The sequence below is a fragment of the Tachyglossus aculeatus genome, chromosome 6 (assembly GCF_015852505.1).
Source record: "Tachyglossus aculeatus isolate mTacAcu1 chromosome 6, mTacAcu1.pri, whole genome shotgun sequence".
In the NCBI taxonomy this organism is placed as follows: Eukaryota; Metazoa; Chordata; class Mammalia; order Monotremata; family Tachyglossidae; genus Tachyglossus; species Tachyglossus aculeatus.
This window is the reverse complement of record NC_052071.1, coordinates 52160165-52169789: the sequence shown is the minus strand read 5'-3', so window position 1 is coordinate 52169789 and position 9625 is coordinate 52160165. Positions and strand designations below refer to the sequence as shown.

The 9625-nt window shown below is 40.6% G+C and overlaps 1 non-coding gene across 1 annotated transcript; it reads right to left on the bottom strand.

Annotated features, from left to right (window-relative positions):
- Positions 1 to 6747: 6747 nt before the first annotated feature.
- Positions 6748 to 6885, bottom strand: LOC119930208. The gene has a single exon (XR_005451696.1). It is a non-coding gene; the product is annotated as a small nucleolar RNA SNORA7 (small nucleolar RNA).
- Positions 6886 to 9625: the final 2740 nt, after the last annotated feature.

The following is a 9625-nucleotide window of genomic DNA, read 5'->3' as shown; positions in this document are numbered from 1 at the left end:
ATAGTAAGCACTCAACAGATACCATTCATTTATTGATTATTAAGCATCTGGGAGTGTTCTTGAGAACACGTAGAAATAAACCCCATCTTAAACGGGTTGACAATCTAGGAAGGAGGACAGGGAGATGGGTTAGGTTTTTGGTGGAAAGAAGCATCCGGGTTTGGACTTATTTCCTTACAAAGAGTGAGGGATTTACTCTTTGTGAAGGAGTTAGTTTTCTGCTGAGAGATTTACAAATATCAATAATCCTACTACGGACCACAGGTACTTGCAAAAAATTCATGGTGGATTTTAGGATTTAACTATAATGGGACAAACAGAAAGGGCTAGGTGACTTTTGGAAAAAAAAAATGGCAGCAGCAGTGGAAAGACCAGACTGGAATTAGGAGAGGGCTTGTTACAATGGGTCAGAGATTTAGAAAACATAAGCAGAGCAAGAGTCAATGAGAAAACAGACAGGACTGCTAAGCGACAAATGTCAGTATGGCTAAGGATAAGCTTTTCAAAAACATTAAGGTTTGATAGAATCTTCTTTTCCATTAGGTCTCTTTAGAGCCCTATATAAAAGGATGTGTTCGCACTCTCAATAGGACACACACACACACACACACACACACACACACACACACACACAAACTTTCTCAAGCTGAAGTGCATAAATTCAGGTGAGAAAGGGGCTGCAAATCAGAACATAAATGGTGGCACTTCACAAATATGTGCCATGGAATATGTCACTGCTAGATTTACACACTCACCCTGTAATTTCAGAGTGGTTGCAAAAATTTCTTTCACGCATACAAGGCCTGTTTATTCCTTAGAGAAGAGAACCAGTTTAGTGAGCTTCTTAGTTCTCCCCAGGGTGAACCTCTAGAGAATCCCAAAGATACTTTATCCATCATCATACCTGGACCCAGACTTACTCAAACCCCACTTTCAGTGTTCTCTGACTTTCCTAACACCTTGTTAGAAGTTTCATTCATTCATTCAATTGTATTTATTGAGCACTTACTGTGTGCAGAGCACTGTACTAAGCACTTGGGAAGTACAAGTTGGCAACAGGTTTCATTCATTCATTCATTCAATCGTATTTATTGAGCGCTTACTGTGTGCAAAGCACTGTACTAAGCACTTGGGAAGTACAAGTTGGCAACATATAGAGACAGTCCCTACCCAACAGTGGGCTCACAGTCTAGAAGGGAAAGACAGAGAACAAAACAAAACATATTAACAAAATAAAATAAATAGAATAAATATGTACAAATAAAATAGAGTAATAAATACGTACAAACATATATACATTCATTCATTCATTCAATCATATTTATTGAGCGCTTACTGTGTGCAGAGCACTGTACCAAGCTCTTGGGAAGTCCAAGTTGGTAACATATAGAGACGGTCCCTACCCAACAACGGGCTCACAGTCTAGAAGGGAGAGACAGAGAACAAAACAAAACATATTAACAAAATAAAATAAATAGAATAAATATGTACAAATAAAATAGAGTAATAAATACGTACAAACATATATACATTCATTCATTCATTCAATCATATTTATTGAGCGCTTACTGTGTGCAGAGCACTGTACCAAGCTCTTGGGAAGTCCAAGTTGGCAACATATAGAGACGGTCCCTACCCAACAACGGGCTCACAGTCTAGAAGGGAGAGACAGAGAACAAAACAAAACATATTAACAAAATAAACACTTCCCGGTGAGTTGGACCACTGTTTTTCTCCACTTTAATCCAAGTCATAATCTTTTAAAACTCATCAGCCCTTCATTCTCCTTCACATTTTCTGCAAGTTTTTGTGTGTGCCCAAAGTCATAAATACACATACCTAGATAATTGTCAGGGCTTTAGCGAGAATTGTGGTGGAAACACCATCGCCTAATTGACTAAAAATCATAACTCTTGACTTCATGAAGCCAATCCTCATTCATCTAATGGCTCAGAAGTTTTATCCATCTTTAGTCTGCAGCAGAAATAAAATCGGCTTGAAAAGGAACTACTTTCCTAGTCAGAAAATAATGGTGCTTCCTCACTTTAACATTTGAGCCAAGAGACCATTATCCTATGACACTATTCAGCACTGTGGACATTATCTCTTAATTAACCACCAGTTACATTTCCGCAGCATTTTATGCACTGTATTTTATTACAACATTAGACTTTATTTTTATATTCATAATTGCTGATAAGTGTTAAACTTTTTAAAAGTGAAAGGAGAATTTAGTCATAAAAAATTGATAAAATCTTGAAGACGGAATGTTAAGTAATTATTTCATTTGCAGTTTTGAGATAGGTAACAGGGATCCAATTAAAATATACATTACCTCTTGTAATTTGGCAATAGATGCTGTGCTACAGAATACCTACTAAGGTAGAAGTAACCCATTGGAAGTCACAGAAGAGCCTTTTACCAAATATTATTCCGTGTTTAGCATTGATTCGGTGCAAAAACTCTGATGAAATGAATATTTATTAAAATATTTTCCCTTAATGATGTTTAGATGAAAAGCACCTGTATTGAGACTTCTTTAAAGTAACTCCGGGAGTGGTAAAATTAATAAAATTCAATGAGTGAGACAAAGAGACCTGTGGAAATGGAGTCTTGATTCATTCATTCATTCAGTCATATTTATTGAGTGCTTATTGTGTGCAGAGCACTTGAGAAGTACCAGTTGGCAACATATATAGTCCCTACCCAACAATGGTCTCACAGTCTAGAAGAGGGAGACAGACAACAAAACATAACATGTGGACAGGTGTCAAGTCATCAGAACAAATAGAAATAAAGCTAGATGCACATCATTAACAAAATAAATAGAATAGCAAATATGTACAAGTAAAATAGAATAATAAATCTGTACAAACATATATACAGGTGCTGTGGGGAGGGGAAGGAGGGAGGGTGGGGGGGGATGGGGAGGAGGAGAGGAAAAAGGGGGCTCAGATAGTTTCCTTTCTTCAGAAAGCAAACTTCATGGTCCCAACTACATTTTCCAGCAGCTGATGAACTATGGGTTCCACGAAGGATTAGAGCCATTTTCAACTTCAGCTATTTATCTGGAAAAGTCTTCCAAGATGATTGATTGATGTCATTCATGACAGCATTTGCAACCTTGTGAATTCCATAGTAGTGACTGGAGCAGGGAAAAGACCCTCTAGTAAGTGGAAGCAGTGTGGTCCAGTGGATAGAGCACAGGCCTGGGAATCAGAGAACCTATGTTCTAATTTTGGCTCTGCCATTTACCTGCCATTTGACCTTGGGCAAATCACTTACGTTTTCTGTGCCTCAGTTCCCTCATCTGTGAATGGCAATAAAAGACCTGTTCTCCCTCCTACTTAGACTGTGAGCCTCAGGTGGGACCTGATTATCTTGTATCTATCCCAGAGTTTAGTACAGTGCTTGGCACATGCTAAGTGCTTAATAAATACCACAATTATTATAAGTTTCTAAAGGTTCCAGATTTGAGCCTATTGGAGACATGCTAAGTGCTTAATAAGTACCACAATTATTATAAGTTTCTAAAGGTTCCAGATTTGAGCCTATTGAGGTGAGGCCCATTGGAGGTGAGGATGAAGTGAAGAGTGGGCATTGAGGGATTAGGGGAGGGAGGAATCAGGATTAAGGCAAGGAATGTGTGACTTTTACAGGAAGGAATCTAAGGGCTGATAGAGAAGCAGCCTGGCATAGTGGATAGGGCACGGGCCTGGGCATGGGTTCTAATCCTGGCTCTGCCATTTGTCTGCTGTGTGACCTTGGGCAAGTCACTTGACTTCTCTGGGCCTCAGTTACCTCATCGGGAAAATGGGGATTGAGATTGTGAGCCCCATGTTGGACAGGGACTGTGTCCAACCTGATCTGCCTGTATCCACCCCAGCGCTTAGTACAGTGCCTGGCACATAGTTAAGATAGTTTCCTTTCTTCAGAAAGCAAACTTCATGGTCCCAACTACATTTTCCAGCAGCTGATGAACTATGGGTTCCACGAAGGATTAGAGCCATTTTCAACTACAACCGTTTATCTGGAAAATTCTTCCAAGATGATTGATTGATGTCATTCGTGACAGCATTTGCAACCTTGTGAACAAATACCATCATCATTATTATTATTATTGCATGGGGTGGGAAAAGGAGAGAATATCCTTTGGTTCTGCTCCCTGTTTCCTTTAGGAAGTTTCCTTTTAAAGTTCCAGTATAAGGCTGAGGTTAATTAATAATAATAATGATGGCATTTTTTAAGTGCGCACTATGTGCTAGGCTCTGTACTAAGCGCTGGGGTGGGTACAAGCAAGTCAAGTTGGATACAGTCCCTGTTCCATGTGGAGCTCATAGTCTCAATCAACATTTTACAGATACGATAACTAAGGCAAAGAGAAATGAAGACAAGTGGTGGAGTCGGGTTTAGAACCCTTGGCCTTGTGGAAAGAGCACTGGCTTAGGAGTCAGAGGACATGGGTTCTGATCCTGGCTCCTCCACCTGTCTGCTGTGTGATCTTGGGCAAGCCACTTAACTCCTCTGTGCCTCAGTTACCTCATCTGTAAAATGGGGTTTAAGACTGTGAGATCCAAGTGGGTTAACCTGATTAACTTGTATCTACCCAAGCAGAGAAGCAGCTGGCTCAGTGGAAAGAGCAAAGGCTTTGGAGTCAGAGGTCATGGGTTCAAATCCCAGCTCCACCACTCGTCAGCTGTGTGACTTTGGGCAAGTCACTTAACTTCTCTGTGCCTCAGTTACCTCATCTGTAAAATGGGGATTAAGACTGTGAGCCCCCTGTGAGACAACCTGATCACCTTGTAACCTTCCCAGCGCTTAGAACAGTGCTTTGTACACAGTAAGTGCTTAATAAATGTCATTATTATTATTATTACCCCAGCATTTAGATCGGTTCTTGGCACACAGTAAGTGCTTAACAAATACCATAATTATTATTATTATTTTTATTATTCTGATTCTCAGGCCACATCTGCTATGCCACACTGCTTCTAACTACTTCTAAGCAGTTCCTCTATTCTCCTTTTCCACACACTGATTTCACCCCATGGGGATCCTCCTTGCTTAGCTCTGAAGATAGATGTGGAGAAGCCAGTGGTGAATGGAATTCAAGTAAGTTCATTTCCACCTCTTCGTGGGGTATGTAACCTGACTGGAGTTTGGGAGAGTTTGGCCAAAGGGAGATTGAAGGGAGGTGCAGGGAAAAGTTCTATTCGGAATACATAACACCTTCCAGCCACCCTCCTTCCAAAGTCCCAACATGCTTGCGGAACAATCCTCAAGGATACAAGATGGATTGGAAAAATAGTACTTCCTCTCTCCTCCTTCTCAAGGAGCTAGAGTCTCTTCTACGAAACTCCCTTTGAAGCAGAGTTTCTTCATAATAACGATAATAATGACAATCATGTAATTTTCCACTAGGCCATGCTGGTTTTTTTTATGTTTTAAAAGCTGTAGAGATGAACTTCACTGAATATGCTGCAAATAGTGAGACCGTGAGAACAGAGAGCTAGATTTTCGGTGATATATACAGAATGATGTGCTTCTAAGATAACGAAGACCTACTGACACTATTCATTATGACTAAGGGGACCCATTCTATGAAGTTAAAAAACCCAGTAAAAAGATACGGGTTCAAAGTTGGAAGTCAAACCTTTGAGGTTCAATATATTTCTGGAGAAAATACAATACGCCATTTTTATCAAAGGGCACTCAAGCTTTTTTTAAAAAGATCAAAAAACTTCTTGACTATCATATAGCTTTTCCAAATCAATCTTGTGGCAAATTAGGCATGCATGAATCATAATCGTATTGATTAAATTTTTTCTAAGCGTATGACACGCTGTTTGAAAAGGAAGAGGAAAATTGCTTGCACATTTCCTGTGTTGGATTGTACTTTATTTCAAATGAGAGAGAAAGAGAGAGGAGACAAAGATAGACCGAGGGATGGGGGGAGGGGGCAGAGGGCGAGAGAGAGAGAGAGGGGGGAGACTGAGAGAGATAGAGAGATATACTCATTAATAATAATAATAATAATAATGGCATTTTATTAAGTGCTTACTCTGTGCAAAGCACTGTTCTAAGCGCTGAGGAGGTTACAAGGTGATCAGGTTGTCCCACAGGGGGCTCAAAATCTTAATCCCCATTTTACAGATGAGGGAACTGAGGCGCAGAGAAGTTAAGTGACTTGCCCAAAGTCACACAGCTGACAACTGGCGGAGCTGGGATTTGAACCCATGACCTCTGACTCCAAAGCCCGTGCTCTTTCCATTGAGCCATGCTGCTTCTCTGCTGCTTCTCATGCTGCTTATTATGGGGAGGGTTAATGACATGTCAGTTCCTTGCATTTGGCTGCTTTGATGGACCTTTGGCCCAGTTTCTCATCATCTCCAATCAGAAATAGCCTTCCTGGGAATGTCCAGGGAAACTTCGACAAAATGTAAATCACAGGAGTATAATGAGGAGGGAATCCTCACGACACAAAATAAAAATAAGTAGACTCTCTGTCTCCTTGTTGTCGTTGTTGTCTTATACTTGTCGAGTCATGTCCGACCCATAAAGATGCCATAGACATAACTCTCCCAGAGTGCTGCACCACCTTCTACAATCATTCTGGTAGTGTATCCGTAGAGCTTTCTTGGTAAAAATACAGAAGCAGTTTACCATTACCTCCTTCTGCACAATAAACCTGAGTCTCAGCTTTCAACTCTTTCCCATGCCGCTGCTACCCAACATAGGTGAGTTTTGACTTGTAGCAGATTGCCTTCCACTGACTAGCCACTGTCCAAGACAGGAATGGAATGGATATGCCTCCACTTGACTCTCCCTCCAATAGCCGAGACTGGTAGAGTACTGGAAACTCTCCAGGTGTGACCCTGAGAGGTCTTTTTCTCCTACTGGCCACAAAATCCTAGGCAATAGCCTGTGGTGGTACTGGAAACTCTCCAGGTGTGACCCCGAGAGGTCTTTTTACTCCTACTGGCCACAAAATCATCATCAATCATATTTATTGAGCGCTTACTATGTGCAGAGCACTGTACTAAAATCATAGGCAATAGCCTGTGGTGGAGGGTCTATGATTTGCAAGCTGATGAAAAGTTTGAAATACATCTGAGGTCACTTTCTCTGTAGTTGGAAAAATGGTCCAAATTTTCTTATAATAATAATGATATTATCAATATTAATATACTAACATACAATAATGGTAATAATAATGACAATAATAATTCTCTATGTGCCAAGTACTGTACTAAGAAATGGGGTAGATATGAATAATCAGGTCTCACATGAGATTCACAGTCCTAGTAGGAGAGAGAACAGGTATTGGATCTCTGTTTTACAGATGAGGCAACTGAGAAACAGAGAAGTTAAGTGACTTGTTCAAAATCATACAGCAGGTAGGTGGTAGAGCTGTGATTAGAACCCAGGTCCTCTGACCTCCAGGCCTATGCTCTTTCCACTAGGTGATGCCGCTTTTATTTCCCCACACCATCCAACAGCAATACCGTCTTCACACTTTCCATTCTGCTTTCATCGCAGTTGGAATTAGTTTGTGAAGTGCTTCGAATGCTTTTGGGAGGACAGAGCCTATCAAGATGTAAAATCCTCTTCATTTATATAATGTCTTTCACCATAGCAAGGCATTTTATACTAAGAAAATCACTTTTATCATTTTTGCTATGTCAAATAGGATTTTTAATTATTTACAATTATTAATAAACTCAGTTCACAGTATCGGTGGGATTTATATATGATTTATATTTCTTCTGAGGATGTCACAGTGCTTAATAATCCATAAAGCCTGCAAGTCACACCATCCATCTATAATTTCCTCCAACACCACCCCCTTCCTTGCCACCTCCCAACCAAAAAAACTTACAAAATTTTATGAGTTATGATCTTACTGTGACTGCCAGTGTTGTGGGCAGAAATGAGATGGACCTGAGAGATAATGTTTGTCCATTCTGATAGCTACCAGGAGCCAAAGTGTCTGCCTTGTTCGAGAACAGGAATCATTTTGTAAACAAATATTTAAATACCCTGAACCGGGAACAGAGCTCTATTTTATGACATGGGCATAATCACCAAGGGACTCAAATAAATTGATTGAAAATGAGAAACTCTAGTTGGGAATTTCCCAGCAGCCCTCTTGGGTTTAGAGTCTTGGCTCATGAAATACTCTAAAGGAATAAAGAAATCCCGCCTGACATTTAGTTCAGACTTTATTAGGAAACATTTTTCACTTGTGATATTCACATGTAAATTCCAGACTGCAGCTTCTCTCCCACAGTCAATGGGCTCTGGTTATTGCCCTATTTATCATCTGCTGTGATAATGAAGCCAGCCCCATGCCTTAAGTGTATGATACACTCTCTTATCTCGTGTGCGTTTGCATCGTGGGACTTGCCAAGTTATGAGTTGAGACTCACAGTTGGCATCCTGGTCTTGCTCCCCAAAATAGACATCTCCTGTGGTTGGATTTTCAGTCTTTCAGTCACCGCTTTTTCCTTAACCATAAGTCAATGCCAATGTGAAATACACTTGCTCCATGCCACTCCTTGACAGCTACGCTTTTCTTTGCCAGAAGGTCAGAGGGTGATGCTACACATTCCAGTGTGTGTCCAGAGACTTCAGGGATGATGCTTTTTAGTTTAGGCACGGGCAATTATTCTACTATGGTATTTTTAAGCTCGTATTATGTGGCAATCACTGTTCTAAGTGCTGGGGAAGGTAATAATAATAATAATAATGATGGTATTTGTTAAGTGCTTACTATGTGCCAAGCACTGTTCTAAGCACTGGGATAGATAAAAGGTGATAAGGTTGTCCTATGTGGGGCTCACAGATCCCCATTTTCCAGATGAAGTAACTGAGGCCCAGAGAAGTTAAGTGACTTGCCCAAGGCCACACAGCAGACAAGTGGTAGAGCCGGGATTAAGTCCCACGACCTCTGACTCCCAAGCCTGTGCTCTTTCCACTAAGCCACGTTTAGTTAATCATATCAGAAACAGTCCCTGTCCCATATATGGCTCACAGTCTAATGAGAGGGAGAACAGGTATTGAAACCCTATTTTACATATAAGGAAACTGAGGCATAGAACCGTCAAAAGACTTATCCTAGGTCAAACTGTAGTCAAGTGTAGAACACTGCTTTGCTCGTACTAAGCACTTAATAAATGCCATCATTATTATTATTATTAAGTGGTGGGGCCAGGATTCTATCCCAGGTCCTCTGAGTCTCAGGCCTGAGCTCTTTCCACTAGGCAGTACTGCTCCTCAAGTCAGGTATTATCTGCTTGCAGACCATTTTAGAGAAATTAAGAAGTCTTAAGCTGTAACACTAGGAGACCTATTTAAACTTTTAACTAGACCGTAGATTGTGGGCAGGGAATGTGTCCGTTTATTGTTATATTGTACTCTCCCAAGTACTCAGAACCATGCTCTGCACACAATAAGCGCTCAGTAAATATGACTGAATTAATAAATGAATGAACGAATGAAGAGAGGCACCTAGGATCTGCCCTAATCTCTCTCCCTCTCTGCAGTCTCCCATTCCCTCCTGCCTTCAAGATATCTCTAGTTGGATGTCCACCCATCACCTCAAGCTTAACATGTCCAAAACAGA